The sequence below is a fragment of the Canis lupus genome, chromosome 10 (assembly GCF_003254725.2).
Source record: "Canis lupus dingo isolate Sandy chromosome 10, ASM325472v2, whole genome shotgun sequence".
Classification (NCBI taxonomy): Eukaryota; Metazoa; Chordata; class Mammalia; order Carnivora; family Canidae; genus Canis; species Canis lupus.
Window position 1 is genome coordinate 16,756,231 of NC_064252.1, and position 16,949 is coordinate 16,773,179.

Consider the following 16,949-nt stretch of genomic DNA (forward strand, 5'->3'; position numbering starts at 1 on the left):
TATATATTATTGTAATCCTCATCTTGCCTGTATTTTATTCTACTACTTAGGATAGTGTTATTCAAAAATGTTTTCTTATAAATAACTGGTTCATATAGAACATACTTTAGCAAAACAATCACATTTTTAATAGACAAACAATTTCAAAGATGAGCATCACTAATGATGGCTAATATCTGTTAAAATTTTAAATTAATTACTTTAAACAAATCATTATTACTAAACTATATTATAGAAATATAAATGAAAATTAATTTTAAGTAAATAAAATGAGTAAGTAAATGAACTCAGTATTTAAAAAAATATACCTGATTACAAATAAAGATGGTAGTAACCTTGGAATAGTGTGTTATATTAAGTATAATTCAAATTAAACAACATTTTATAGTCTTGACTAATTACAAATTAAAGACAAAGGAGACATGTTGAAAAACGTAGCTCTGGAGCCTCGGGTGGCTTAGTCAGTTAAGCGTCTGCCTTCAGTCAGGTCATGATCCCAGGGTCCTGGGATCCAGCCCTGCATTGGGCTCCAAGCTCAGCGGGAACCTTGTTTCTTCCTCTGCTTCTAGTCATTCCCCCTTCTTGTGTTCTCTGACTCTCTCTCTCTCTGTCAAACAAATGAATGGAAGTCTTTTAAAAATTTAAGAAAAATGTAGTTCAATTTCATTCCTTTATCTAGAGGAAAAAGGAAATAAGATGTGAAAAAGTATATATCTAATAAAGAATATAGGGAACATTAACTTCTGTGGAACAAAGTGTTTGTGAATAAAGCTTGAATGAGATTAAGATATTATAGGGATAAACTGAAAAAAGAAGAGGAATCTGTGTATTGAAAAGCTACTATTGAATATGCTGGCACTATTTGAAACTTCTTTGCCCATTTCCAATATATATTATATAATAGGATACTCATTTGTTTGAGAAAGAAACAATTTTGTGTACCATGTTCATGAAGGCTGTTTTTACTTGCTTGTTCCACAAAGTGTAGATGAAAGGATTCAAAAGTAGAGCAACAGACGTGTTGAGCACTGCAATTCCCTTGGAATAAGATGTTCTTTGTTTGGACTGATGGCTTAACATACATGAAGATGCAGCTGCCATAAGAAAGGGATATCACAGTCATGTGAGAAGAACATGTTGAAAAAGCCTTTTTCCTCTGATTGACTGAAAGATTTTTAGAATTCTTAATACAATGTAGGTATATGATATTATCACCATTACCAATGTGACTGTGAGTGTCACCAAAGCAGAGATGTATCCCATTGTCTCTAAGAGCTGTGTGTCTAAGCAGGAGATCTGCAGCAGGGGGGTTGTGGCACAGTAGAAATGATCAACAATGTTGAAGGCATAGAAGCCAAGATTTAAGTCTAAGAGGAGAGGTGGAAAGATGACAAAAGACCCAGCAAACCGACAACAGAAGACAACTTGTGTGCAGATCTTACTGCTCATGATGGTTGTGTAATGCAGGTGCTTACAAATGGCAACATAGTGGTCATAGGACATAGCTGCCAGCAAACAAAGTTCAGATGCACCAAGAAGGAAGGTAAAAAACAATTGAGCTGCAAGCAATTAAAGGAAATGGTTTTTGGGCAGCCCAGGTGGCTCAGCGGCTTAGCACCAACTTTGGCCCAGGGCGTGATCCTGAAGACCCAGGATCAAGTCCCATGTGGGGCTCCCTGCATGGTGCCTGCTTCTTCCTCTGCCTGTGTCTCTGCCTCTCTCTCTCTCTCTCTCTCTCTTTGTGTGTCTCTCATGAATCTGCAGCAAGGGGGTTGTGTCACAGTAGAAATGATCTACAGTTTAGGGATGCATGTAATAGTATAGGAAATTTATGAGAAGGAAAAAATACATGGGGGTCTTGAGATGAGTATCCACCAGGGTGAGTGTGCTGATGGTTAAGTTGCTCATCAAGTAAGTGAGAAGCAGGAAGACAACACAACTTTCAATTGTGTATCATCAGTCAGACCTGCCAGGATAAACACTATCCCTTGCGTGTGGTATCCCACTACTGTCCTCTACTTTCCCAGGTCTAAATAGGAAAGAAAAAGAAAGAGAGAAATTGATGACCCCAATGGAAAAATGACAGTGATTTAAGTGTTTAAGGTAAAGTTAGCAAAATGATGTTTCAAATAGAATAACATAATGCTTATTCATGTTTTGAAAGATGGATATGCCGGGACAAACAATAGTTTGCATTTCCAGAGTATCTGTACAGAGAATTTCATCTTTAATTTGCAGTTCTACTAGAGAATAATCTATGTGATGATAGCAATTGTTGATTGTTTTTTATAAGAGGAAATATCAGAGGGAAATTAGACTTTCAAAGCATGGAAAAATTCTTCTTTTCTCTTGATTTTGTGCAGGAGTTGAGATGGATATCATTTCTTATTCAATTAAGAGGTTTGCATTCTAGAACCAATATGATTATTGTCATTAAAGTTCATCAGGAAATGATTTTCATAAAATATACACAAACATACCTCCCAATAATCAATAAACAGTGTTAATACAACTTTATCATTTTACTTAACTAATTATATTCAAATGCCTGATTTTTCTGTCATTTCTTTCATGGCTAATGAGATACAGTTTCAGAGAAGTGAATATGAAATATCATGACTAATTTTGTTTTCTGGCCTTCATAGTATTTCCATCCCATCAATGTTGTTATCATCTCCACTCTTACACAATGTATTTCCAAACAAAATCAGCATGTTGGTGTGTATAATAAGAAAGTGCAGTTTTACTTTAAAGGTTATGATTCTGAAAAAAAATTAAATGAGAGTAATGAATACAGAAGGAGATATAAATATTTGTTCATATGAGTAGGGGAAAAATATATAGACAAAGCTTTATGGAAACCTAGAGAAGCATGAAGGGGTTTTTAGAAATAGGATAGTGAAGGGTGCCTGAGTGGCCGAGCCAAATAAGCGCAGTCTATTGATTTTGGCTCAGGTCATGATCTCAGGACCCTGGGATCAAGTCTCGAGTCTGACTCTGTGCTCAGCATGGAGTCTGCTTCTCTCCCTCTCCCTCTTCCCTTCCCTCTGCTCTCTGTCTCTTTCTATCAAATAAATAAGTAGATGAAAAAAAAGAGGATAGTAAGCTTAGGGAAAAAGTTGAAAGAAGCAAATTATTAAGTAAAGATTAAAAGAAGACTAAAGCTTCAAAATTAGTAATAATCTTAAATTAAAGTATGTAAAGGGGGGAGGAGCAAGATGGCGGAAGAGTAGGGTCTCCAAATCACCTGTCTCCACCAAATTACCTAGAAAACCTTCAAATTATCCTGAAAATCTATCAATTCGGCCTGAGATTTAAAGAGAGACCAGGGATCCCTGGGTGGCGCAGAGGTTTGGCGCCTGCCTTTGGCCCAGGGCGCGATCCTGGAGACCCGGGATCAAATCCCACATCGGGCTCCCGGTGCATGGAGCCTGCTTCCCCCTCTGCCTATGTCTCTGCCTCTCTCTCTCTCTCTCTCTCTCTCTCTATCATAAATAAATAAAAATTAAAAAAAAAATAAAAAATAAAGAGAGACCAGCTGGAATGCTACAGTGAGAAGAGTTCGCGCATCTATCAAGGTAGGAAGACGGGGAAAAAGAAATAAAGAAACAAAGGCCTCCATGGGGGAGGGGCCCGCGAGGAGCCGGGCTGAGGCCGGGGCGAGTGTCCCCAGGTCAGGAGAGCCCCGTCCCGGAGGAGCAGGAGCTGCACCGACCTTCCCGGGTGGAAAGGGGCTCGCAGGGACTTGGAGCAGGACCCAGGAGGGCGAGGATGCCCTCAGGCTCCCTGGGACAGTAACAGAGCAACTGCGCGCCCAGGAGAGTGCGCCGAGCTCCCTAAGGGCTGCAGCGCACTGCGGACCCGGAGCAGCTCGGAGGGGCTCGGGCAGAGGAAGAGGCTCCGTGCGGAGGGGGATGCGCGGTTCTAGGAGCAGCTCGGAGGGGCTCCGGCGGCATCTCCGCGGAGGGGGTTGCGCGGCCCGGGAGCGCGAATCCAACAGCCCAGGCTCCTGAGCAGGGCGCCGGGACACAGCCCAGGATCCCGCCTCCCCCCGGGACAGCAAGGACGCTCCTGCCCCAGCTGAGCAGATCAGCGGCCCCGCCCCAGAGCCTCCAGGCCCTGCAGATGGAGTTCCTGCCGGAGCTGAATCCAGATTTCCAGAGCTGGCCCCGCCACTGGGGCTGTTCCTCCTGCGGCCTCACGGGGTAAACAACCCCCACTGAGCCCTGCACCAGGCAGGGGCACAGCAGCTCCCCCAACTGCTAACACCTGAAAATCAGCACAACAGGCCCCTCCCCCAGAACACCAGCTAGACGGACAACTTCCAGGAGAAGCCAAGGGACTTAAAGTACACAGAATCAGAGGATACTCCCCCGTGGTTCTTTTTGTTTGTTTGTTTTGTTTTGTTTTGCTTTTTGATTTGTTTCCTTCCCCCACCCCCTTTTTTTCTCCTTTCTTTTTCTTTCTCTTTTTCTTCTTCTTTTTTTTTTTTTCGTTTTTTTCTTCCCTTTTTTTCTTTTTCTCTTTTCTTTCCTTCTTTCTCTCCTCTCTTTTTCTCTTTTTCCCAATACAACTTGCTTTTGGCCACTCTGCACTGAGCAAAATGACTAGAAGGAAAACCTCACCTCAAAAGAAAGAATCAGAAACAGTCCTCTCTCCAACAGAGTTACAAAATCTGGATTACAATTCAATGTCAGAAAGCCGATTCAGACGCACTATTATACAGCTACTGGTGGCTCTAGAAAAAAGTATAAAGGACTCAAGAGACTTCATGACTGCAGAATTTAGAGCTAAACAGGCAGAAATTAAAAATCAATTGAATGAGATGCAATCCAAACTAGAAGTCCTAACGACGAGGGTTAACGAGGTGGAAGAACGAGTGAGTGACATAGAAGACAAGTTGATAGCAAAGAGGGAAACTGAGGAAAAAAGAGACAAACAATTAAAAGACCATGAGGATAGATTAAGGGAAATAAACGACAGCCTGAGAAAGAAAAACCTACGTTTAATTGGGGTTCCCGACGGCGCCGAAAGGGACAGAGGGCCAGAATATGTATTTGAACAAATTCTAGCTGAAAACTTTCCTAATCTGGGAAGGGAAACAGGCATTCAGATCCAGGAAATAGAGAGATCCCCCCCTAAAATCAATAAAAACCGTTCAACACCTCGACATTTAACAGTGAGGCTTGCAAATTCCAAAGATAAAGAGAAGATCCTTAAAGCAGCAAGAGACAAGAAATCCTTGACTTTTATGGGGAGGAGTATTAGGGTAACAGCAGACCTCTCCACAGAAACCTGGCAGGCCAGAAAGGGCTGGCAGGATATATTCAGGGTCCTCCATGAGAAGAACATGCAACCAAGAATGCTTTATCCAGCAAGGCTCTAATTCAAAATGGAAGGAGAGATAAAGAGCTTCCAAGACAGGCAGCAACTAAAAGAATATGTGACCTCCAAACCAGCTCTGCAAGAAATTTTAAGGGGGACTCTTAAAATTCCCCTTTAAGAAGAAGTTCAGTGGAACAATCCACAAAAACAAGGACTGAATAGATATCATGATGACACTAAACTCATATCTCTAAATAGTAACTCTGAACGTGAACGGGCTTAATGACCCCATTAAAAGGCGCAGGGTTTCAGACTGGATAAAAAAACAGGACCTATCTATTTGCTATCTACAAGAGACTCATTTTAGACAGAAGGGCACCTACAGCCTGAAAATAAAAGGTTGGAGAACCATTTACCATTCGAATGGTCCTCAAAAGAAAGCAGGGGTAGCCATCCTTATATCAGATAAACTAAAATTTACCCCAAAGACTGTAGTGAGAGATGAAGAGGGACACTATATCATACTTAAAGGATCTATTCAACAAGAGGACTTAACAATCCTCAATATATATGCCCCGAATGTGGGAGCTGACAAATATATCAATCAATTATTAACCAAAGTGAAGAAATAACTTAGATAATAATACACTTATACTTGGTGACTTCAATATAGCTCTTTCTACCCTCGATAGGTCTTCTAAGCACAACATCTCCAAAGAAACGAGAGCTTTAAATGACACACTGGACCAGATGGATTTCACAGATATCTATAGAACTTTACATCGAAACTCAACTGAATACACATTCTTCTCAAGCGCACATGGAACTTTCTCCAGAATAGACCACATATTGGGTCACAAATCGGGTCTGAACCGATACCAAAAGATTGGCATTGTCCCCTGCATATTCTCAGACCATAATGCCTTGAAATTAGAACTAAATCACAACAAGAAGTTTGGAAGGACCTCAAACACGTGGAGGTTAAGGACCATCCTGCTAAAAAATAAAAGGGTCAACCAGGAAATTAAGGAAGAATTAAAAAGATTCATGGAAACTAATGAGAATGAAGATACAACCGTTCAAAATCTTTGGGATGCAGCAAAAGCAGTCCTAAGGGGGAAATACATCGCAATACAAGCATCCATTCAAAAACTGGAAAGAACTCAAATACAAAAGCTAACCTTACACATAAAGGAGCTAGAGAAAAAACAGCAAATAGATCCTACACCCAAGAGAAGAAGGGAGTTAATAAAGATTCGAGCAGAACTCAACGAAATCGAGACCAGAAGAACTGTGGAACAGATCAACAGAACCAGGAGTTGGTTCTTTGAAAGAATTAATAAGATAGATAAACCATTAGCCAGCCTTATTAAAAAGAAGAGAGAGAAGACTCAATAAAATCATGAATGAGAAAGGAGAGATCACTACCAACACCAAGGAAATACAAACGATTTTAAAAACATATTATGAACAGCTATATGCCAATAAATTAGGCAATCTAGAAGAAATGGACGCATTCCTGGAAAGCCACAAACTACCAAAACTGGAACAGGAAGAAATAGAAAACCTTAACAGGCCAATAACCAGGGAGGAAATTGAAGCAGTCATCAAAAACCTCCCAAGACACAAGAGTCCAGGGCCAGATGGCTTCCCAGGGGAATTTTATCAAACATTTAAAGAAGAAACCATACCTATTCTCCTAAAGCTGTTTGGAAAGATAGAAAGAGATGGAGTACTTCCAAATTCGTTCTATGAGGCCAGCATCACCTTAATTCCAAAACCAGACAAAGACCCCACCAAAAAGGAGAATTACAGACCAATATCCCTGATGAACATGGATGCAAAAATTCTCAACAAGATACTGGCCAATAGGATCCAACAGTACATTAAAAAAATTATTCACCATGACCAAGTAGGATTTATCCCTGGGACACAAGGCTGGTTCAACACCCATAAAACAATCAATGTGATTCATCATATCAGCAAGAGAAAAACCAAGAACCATATGATCCTCTCATTAGATGCAGAGAAAGCATTTGACAAAATACAGCATCCATTCCTGATCAAAACTCTTCAGAGTGTAGGGATAGAGGGAACATTCCTCGACATCTTAAAAGCCATCTATGAAAAGCCCACAGCAAATATCATTCTCAATGGGGAAGCACTGGGAGCCTTTCCCCTAAGATCAGGAACAAGACAGGGATGTCCACTCTCACCACTGCCTGTTCAACATAGTACTGGAAGTCCTAGCCTCAGCAATCAGACAACAAAAAGACATTAAAGGCATTCAAATTGGCAAAGAAGAAGTCAAACTCTCCCTCTTCGCCGATGACATGATACTCTACATAGAAAACCCAAAAGTCTCCACCCCAAGATCACTAGAACTCATACAGCAATTCGGTAGCATGGCAGGATACAAAATCAATGCCCAGAAGTCAGTGGCATTTCTATACACTAACAATGAGACTGAAGAAAGAGAAATTAAGGAGTCAATCCCATTTACAATTGAACCCAAAAGCATAAGATGCCTAGGAATAAACCTAACCAAAGAGGTAAAGGATCTACACCCTCAAAACTATAGAACACTTCTGAAAGAAATTGAGGAAGACACAAAGAGATGGAAAAATATTCCATGCTCATGGATTGGCAGAATTAATATTGTGAAAATGTAAATGTTACCCAGGGCAATATACACGTTTAATGCAATCCCTATCAAAATACCATGGACTTTCTTCAGAGAGTTAGAACAAATTATTTTAAGATTTGTGTGGAATCAGAAAAGACCCCGAATAGCCAGGGGAATTTTAAAAAAGAAAACCATAACTGGGGGCATCACAATGCCAGATTTCAGGTTGTACTACAAAGCTGTGGTCATCAAGACAGTGTGGTACTGGCACAAAGACAGACACATAGATCAGTGGAACAGAATAGAGAATCCAGAAGTGGACCCTGAACTTTATGGGCAACTAATATTCGATAAAGGAGGAAAGACTATCCATTGGAAGAAAGACAGTCTCTTCAATAAATGTGCTGGGAAAATTGGACATCCACATGCAGAAGAATGAAACTAGACCACTCTCTTTCACCATACACAAAGATAAATTCAAAAAGGATGAAAGATCTAAATGTGAGACAAGATTCCATCCAAATCCTAGAGAAGAACACAGGCAACACCCTTTTTGAACTCGGCCACAGTAACTTCTTGCAAGATACATCCACGAAGGCAAAAGAAACAAAAGCAAAAATGAACTATTGGGACTTCATCAAGATAAGAAGCTTTTGCACAGCAAAGGATACAGTCAACAAAACTCAAAGACAACCTACAGAATGGGAGAAGATATTTGCAAATGACATATCAGATAAAGGGCTAGTTTCCAAGATCTATAAAGAACTTATTAAACTCAACACCAAAGAAACAAACAATCCAATCATGAAATGGGCAAAAGACATGAACAGAAATCTCACAGAGGAAGACATAGACATGGCCAACATTCACATGAGAAAATGCTCTGCATCACTTGCCATCAGGGAAATACAAATCAAAACCACAATGAGATCCCACCTCACACCAGTGAGAATGGGGAAAATTAACAAGGCAGGAAACAACAAATGTTGGAGAGGATGTGGAGAAAAGGGAACCCTCATACACTGTTGGTGGGAATGTGAACTGGTGCAGCCACTCTGGAAAACTGTGTGGAGGTTCCTCAAACAGTTAAAAATAGACCTGCCCTACGACCCAGCAATTGCACTGTTGGGGATTTACCCCAAAGATACAAATGCAATGAAACGCCGGGACACCTGCACCCCGATGTTTATAGCAGCAATGGCCATGATAGCCAAACTGTGGAAGGAGCCTCGGTGTCCAACGAAAGATGAATAGATAAAGAAGATGTGGTTTATGTATACAATGGAATATTACTCAGCTATTAGAAATGACAAATACCCACCATTTGCTTCAACGTGGATGGAACTGGAGGGTATTATGCTGAGTGAAGTAAGCCAGTCGGAGAAGGACAAACATTATATGTTCTCATTCATTTGGGGAATATAAATAATAGTGAAAGGGAATATAAGGGAAGGGAGAAGAAATGTGTGGGAAATATCAGAAAGGGAGTCAGAACGTAAAGGCTGCTAACTCTGGGAAACGAACTAGGGGTGGTAGAAGGGGAGGAGGGCGGGGGGTGGGAGTGAATGGGTGACGGGCACTGGGGGTTATTCTGTATGTTAGTAAATTGAACACCAATAAAAATAAATTAAAAAAAATTAAAGTATGTAAATTAGTCAGTATAGTAAACAAAAAACTACAAGAAAATGTTTACCATAAAATTTCTCTCTATCTGCTTCCATGCTTTACACTTACTATTTTATTCTTTGTCTAAAATAAAGAAAAGAGGAACAATTTGTGATCAGCATGACTTAAAAGAGATGAAGAGGTATGTGGTAAATTTCAAAAAGAGTGAGTCACAGACAAAATTTTAGAAGACATGTATTTTCCCTATCATAAGAATATTCAAATATTTGGCTAACACATATTTTTTAAATATTTTATTTATTTATTCATGAGAGACACACAGAGAGGCAGAGATACAGACAGAGGGAGAAGCAGGCTCCACGCAGGGAGCCCGATGTGGGACTGGATACTGGGTCTCCAGGATCACTCCCTGGGCTGAAAGCAGTGCTAAAACACTGAGCCACTCGGGCTGCCCAAGCTAACACATAATTAAATAAATATAAACTATACATAAGTATAGTTATTGCAATACATGGGATATATGAAATGAGATAATCAGATTATTTTGGTTTGCACAGCTATCAAATTAGAGATCAGTTTGAAAGAGTGTTTTTTTTTTCTTAGTTGTCCTCTGAAAAGTACAATTTCTACTAATGATTATAGGTCAGTTTATAGTGCTTTTAAAAAAATTGATTCTAAGGGAGATTTCTTTCCTCAGTATCTTCATATCAAATACATAAAATGATTAAAATTTAATAATGGGCCCCAGATAAGACTATGTTTTCTTCTCTGAGAATATAAATATAATTACTTCCTATTTCAAAAACATACATTATTATTTAAAAGACATATAAGTAAAAATAAACATACAAGTACAAATAAACTTTGTTACTAGTTATACCTAGAGGCATTTATAGGAGGATTCTAAGATAAAAAATAAGATCTGTTGTCAAAGTCATGTTACTAATTGAGTGAATAAAAGAGAGGACTGCTGTTTTTCCTTCACATTTCTTTTACATTCACGTCATTGTGAAACGATGAATCACACATTTTTATACATCTACAAAAATTACTCCAAGGGCAAAAACTGTAGGAATGCTTATATCTAAAACACCTACATCATACTTTTACTTTGTCAGATTATTTCTTTGTCCACCTTCCACAGATACACACACCAACCATCCCCCCAACATGCATTGTACAAACATTAGCAAGGTCATGTTACAAAATCATTAGAAGTTAGGCCTAGGTTAGATCTTGTGAATACTAGTGAAACTTTTAAAAGGTAATTTTTCAATACTAAATTTGCATTGTATTCTGTTTTCTTGATTTCCCTTAAATCAAAATTTGAAGGTTAAAAAAATAAGGTTAAAACCATAATTGTAAAAATAGGAGAAAATGGGTTAAAATATATCTAATGGAAATATGGCCTTTATTTTTTTTTAATTTCTAAATTTATTTTTTCATGAGTGATAGAGGGAGAGACACAGGCAGAGGGAGAAGCAGGCTCCATGCAGGGAACCCAACGTAGGACTCAATCCTGGGTCTCCAGGATCATACCCTAAGCTGCAAGCAGCGCTAAAGAGCTGCGCCACCTGGGCTGCCCAAATATGGCCTTTAAGTTTGAGACATACCAATTACTTTCATCGTTTTGAGTCCTAAATCAGTCTACCAAACACTTAAACATCACACTTTTTTCTTCAAGATGTTAAACAAATTTATTCAAAGTAGCTCTATTTCAATATTTAACTCTTTTATTATCATGCTGAACAGACAACACTAGCATTCAGACAGATCCTCTCTGAATGAATCCCTCTACCCCACAATCTATGATTGTTTTTCTTATCTACTCACAGCAACTTTATAAATGGTTTTAGGGCTTTTTTCCCCGGATTTTTAGACTAGTATATTAAATTTCCCCATTACTACAATTTACCTTTTTAAATATTTAATGTTTTTCTTAGTATTATTCACAGTGCTGTATAAAATTCATCAATACTTAATCCCATTGAATATTTATGCTTTCTGTGCCCTGAAGGAAAATATCTAAAGATTAGGAAGAGTTCCCAGAGGATATGAGATCCAAGAACACAATTCCCAAAGGGTCATAAATTTATGCATTATACATGAGTTCTCCCCAGGCACTAATAGAAGAAATTTATATATATATTTTTCAAAACTACTTTTAATTGTGTCTCCAAAGCTTTCAGTATAGATTTCCTTAACCTGTGTTTGGCTTTCCACACAGATGTATTTTGATATCCCAAGTACAGAGAAATACAAAAAATTGGAAGTTGAAAAAGAAAAGATTATTTTAATTGGTAATAACAAGTGACAATATTAGTTGGAGAATTTGTTAGCCTGTCATAGCCTGTCAATTGTACTTGAAATATCTGACATTTTATATCCTATGTACTACTTTTTTTCTATTCTGAATTCAGTCTTTCCTCCAAATAGTCTTTACAAAATGACCTAGTAGATCTTAAGCTGATATTTCATGACACTCAAGCATTCTCCACTTCCTCTGTATTAATGGAATATTTATCTATGTAAGCTAACCTTCCTTGCAACTTGTGACCATGTGACTAAATTATGAGCAAAGGATCTAAGAGGAGATGTTGTGCAATTTCCAAGTATTATCCTTTGATAAAAAGGGTTTGCCCTCTTCTTCCTCTCTACCTTCTCTCGTTGTTGTGATGATATCAGCACATGGGATGGCAAGCCATTTGGAGCCATGAGTATGGGTAATGATACTAGGAATACACTGACTACTCAACAAGAGAGAGCACACCAGGTTCCTGACACAATTGCAGGTCCTACCCACTTAGAAACACAGTGACTTCATGGAGGAGCTTCAACATACCAGCCTTAACATTTAAACAAGATAAAAATAAAGTCACTATTGTTTAAAGTGCTGTGATATTTGTCTTTCTCATACTCTACCAAATCCATGGTATTAATCAAAACCTTAGTAGGGTCTGAACTTTTATCTTGAGTCTAACAGGTTGACCCACCATCATTTCATAGATACTGACAGATTTATCCTACTGAGTCAATGACAGAAAACTTTATTATTTATTATATAGCAGGAAGCAGGAGTTTCATGTTCTCATCAGCTCCTTTTACCCCTAAATTCTCTGCAGGGAAGGACCCTAACGAATATTGTGGTTTACACAAGCCACCTACATCTAAGCCTGAGGATCCTCTAAGCGAGCAATTATCAGTCTTTTAAAGAGAAAAATATGCCTGATTTTGCCCTACTAGAAGACAGTATCTTTAATATTCTGCTAAGGGGGAATAATCTCCTAAATCTGTTACAAACATTCTTGAATAGAGAGTCCAGAACAAAAACTATCAAAATATGTGGAAATGTTTCAGAATGTCCTCCCACCAAATCCACCCCTCATTTCTAAACCTCAGCTTCTGCTGCAAATTCACCAAGGTATGCTCCTCTGTTGACCTCTCTGATTAATCTGCTGATCTCTTTTATCACTCCCAAGATGCACTTGACAGTGTTCTCCAAAACGATGCAAACAAATGACCAGCCTCACACAAGTAGAAACCCAAGAGTACCCGATGTCTTTTAGAAAGAATTTACAATTTTGGAGGTTGGCAGCCAAGTTAAACATGCCTCATTTATATTACAAGCTAGCAGTGCCTCCAACATAGCTTTCAGCTGGTTATGAAGACTGTGGCCTCCCAATTCAATAACTTGTTCTTGGAGGGACTGCAGGTATATTTAATCCAGTCTGTCTTTTTTTGTTCAAGCCATCAACCATGTGACATTTGTCTGCTCCAGTATATGACTTAAAATAGGAGTGAGGAAGATATTTGGAAGTGTTTTGCCTGACTAAAGTAAAAAACCTAAGAAAGAACACATATTGGTGAAGACGTGGAGACAAAGGAAACCTTGTACACTCTTGGTGGGAATGCAAACTGGTGCAGCCACTGTGGAAAACACTGTGGAGGTTCTTCAAAAAATTAAAAATAGAACTACCATATGATCCAGCAATTCCACTACTGGGTATTTACCCAAAGAATATGAAAACACTAATTTCAAAGGATATTTGAACCCCTATGTTTACTGCAGCACTTTTTATGATAGTCCAATTGTTGAAACAACTACTGACTGATGAAAGGATAAAAATATGATATCTATCTTCAATTATAATATTATACTTACATAAAATATAAAATATAAATATAATGTAAAACAATATATATCATGCATATTATGTATATTAATATTATGTGATATTATGCATTATTATGTAATATAGTAATATTTTATGTACATTATTATGTATAATAATATGTATATAATATTGTATGTGTGTAATACATAATATTATACTTATTATGTATATTATATATACATATATACATATATAGAGAGAGAATTGAATAGTACTCAGCCATAAAAAAGAATGAAATCTTGTCATTTGCAAAAACATGGATGAATCTAAAGGATATAATTCTAAGTGAAATAAGTCACAGAAAGACAAATACCATAGGATTTCACTCATAAATGGAATTTAAGAAACAAAACAAACAAAGAAAAAAGACAAACCAAAAGAAGATTCTTAACTATTGAGAACAAACAAATGGTTACTAGAGGGAAGGCAGGTGGAGTGATGGGTAAAATAGATGAAGGGGATTAATAACACACCTAATATGATGACGACTGAGTAATGTATACAATTGTTGTTCACTATGTTGTACATCTGAAGTGGATATTGAAATGTTAATTTTATTGGAATTAAAATAAAATTTAAAAAGAAGTATTTTGCCTGAGGGTGAAAGAAGGTGAGAGAAGTGACAAGGGAGTGCTAGAATGGTCCCCTATTGTCTCTGTTACCTTCACAGAAACATCTGGTGGAGGATGGCTTACCTGACAGGCAAGTATTTTTAAGGCTTTCGCACTGGAGTATTTGTCTTCTGCAGGTAGGCTCTAGGAACAGTTCTTAATGACAAAGATCATTAACAGTCTTCTGAGGTCTAAGGTGTCCTCCTGCCTGATGCTGGGTTTTTCTCTGTCTCCACTTCCACAAAATCTGAGTAGTCTATTCCAGGGCTGTAATTTCACTGGTTTCCAGTTATCCCCTACTGATACTCAGACCTTTCATCTAGAAGGGTCAGGTGCATGAGGGACAAAGACATTTTTATAAAACTTATCCAGAATTAAGCTTAAATCTATTAGACTCCTTGTGGCCATGTTACCACCTAGAATGTGTATCAACCAAACTAATTTGAGTTTGTTAAAGCAATAAGATAACAACGTTTTGGGTGATATCATTAAATTTATTGGACTAGTACCCTTAGGTTCCTATAGACTATGACAGTTTCTTAGACATTTCTTATTTTGATAACCAAGACAGTTTTGAGAAGTACTTGTCAAGCAACTTCTAGAATCTCACTTTATTGGAATTTGTCTGTTCTGGATACTCTCAGGTGACGAGCAAGGGAATATATGTTTATACCTAACCAGATCTATACACACAAATATGTGTTTGCATACTTATCCTTCTGTATCTATGTTAAGCTACTCATGAATTCATACTAATATAGTCCACTTTAACCCAATATCACATGAATCATTCTACATTTGTCCTCTTGCTCATATGTATCACTCCAGCAGTGAAACAATGGCTCCTACCATCTGCCAATGACTCAATTATTACATTACAATAGAAATGTATTATAGGAAGCAACTTCATCAACCAGAATACGGGAATTTTGACTTGAGTCTTACTAATTCACTCATTTCTACACATAGGTTAGCATCTTTTCTTCCCCTTCTCCATTCAGTGAGGTTGTTTCATACATTCATAATACTATTAAATACTTCTGCATTAGTATTTTAAGATCCTGGATCTATTTTTTTAAATTTGCACACATTAGAGTTATTCTTTGTGTTGTAATGTTCTTTCTACTTGTTTTGGCAACTGTAGTGTGATATAATCATGACCACTGTAGTGTCATATGCAATCGCTTTCCTACTCTAATAAAAAACTGTGCCTCAACTGTTCAACTCTCCAGCTCCCAAGTCCTGGCAATCTCTAACATGTTTACTTTCCCTATAAATTTGTCTGTTCTAGAACAGCCCTATCTCCTAATAGCATCATCTTTGGGGGTTAGGATTTCAATATATAATTGGGGGTACATATTAAGAACATAGCAATAATTTATCAACTAAAATTGACAAAAGTCTGGGAAAATATATGTGAGAGTAGATTCTAAGGGTGACATACCAGGGGAAAGTAAATATAATTCTACATAAGGGTGAACTTATTGATATATTTTCAATGATTTTTTTAATAAATTTATTTTTATTGGTGTTCAATTTACCGACATACAGAATAACACCCAGTGCTCATCCTGTCAAGTGCCCCCCTCAGTGCCCGTCACCCATTCACCCCCACCCCCCGCCCTCCTCCCCTTCCACCACCCCTAGTTCGTTTCCCAGAGTTAGGAGTCTTTATGTTCTGTCTCCCTTTCTGATATTTCCCACACATTTCTTCTCCCTTCCCTTATATTCCCTTTCACTATTATTTATATTCCCCAAATGAATGAGAACATACACTGTTATTGTCAATGATTGTGATTTTCTTTTCTTTTCTTTCTTTTCTTTTCTTCTTTCTTTCTTTCTTTCTTTTCTTTCTTTCTTCCTTTCCTTCTTTCTTTCTTCTTTCTTTTTCTTCTTCTTTTTTTTTTAAACTAGGCTGTTACTTTCAGATAGCTAGCTTACCAGCACATCACAGGTCAGAGTGAGGCCTGAGTAGAGGTTGTGGATTTAATGGAATTCAAACTTCTGATGATGGCTATAATTTTTTGTTCAATTACATAGCAACTTGGATTTGTGAATGATTTATCCTGATTAAATTTGAAATATTAGAAAAATAAATCCAAAGATGTAAAATGACAAAACTTGGAACAGTTTTATAATATGCAATCCACTTATATATCCCTTAACTGTGTAACTGTTGAAGATCCAGAAGAAAATTATTTGTACAGGGTATTGATTCACAAGGAGGTATGAACAACATTGAAAGGAATCGTAATTGCTGGTCTGAAATGAAAGTGGGATATTTATAGTGATTCTACTGCATCTGAAAAGTCATCCTAAATATATTAACACAGATATGCTCAGAGCCAAGTAGAAAACTATGGAGTTCACCCTCATTAACAAATAATACATCAAAGCATCTTTCCTCGGCAAAACTGCAGTATTTGGTACTACCATCAAATACTTTTAAAAATGATGTAGGAATGCTGATCCATTCCACATAGCCATTTAATTAAAATATTTACCTGCCCTACCCCAGATGAATCTTAAAGCATAACAGTAGATTCATATACCGAATTAGTTGGTAACACCAATTGCAACTGTGTT

General features: G+C 37.8%; 1 pseudogene; it reads right to left on the reverse strand.

Moving 5' to 3' along the window:
• On the reverse strand, positions 1-11,203 carry LOC112679151 (olfactory receptor 6C74-like; annotated as a pseudogene).
• Positions 11,204-16,949: the final 5,746 nt, after the last annotated feature.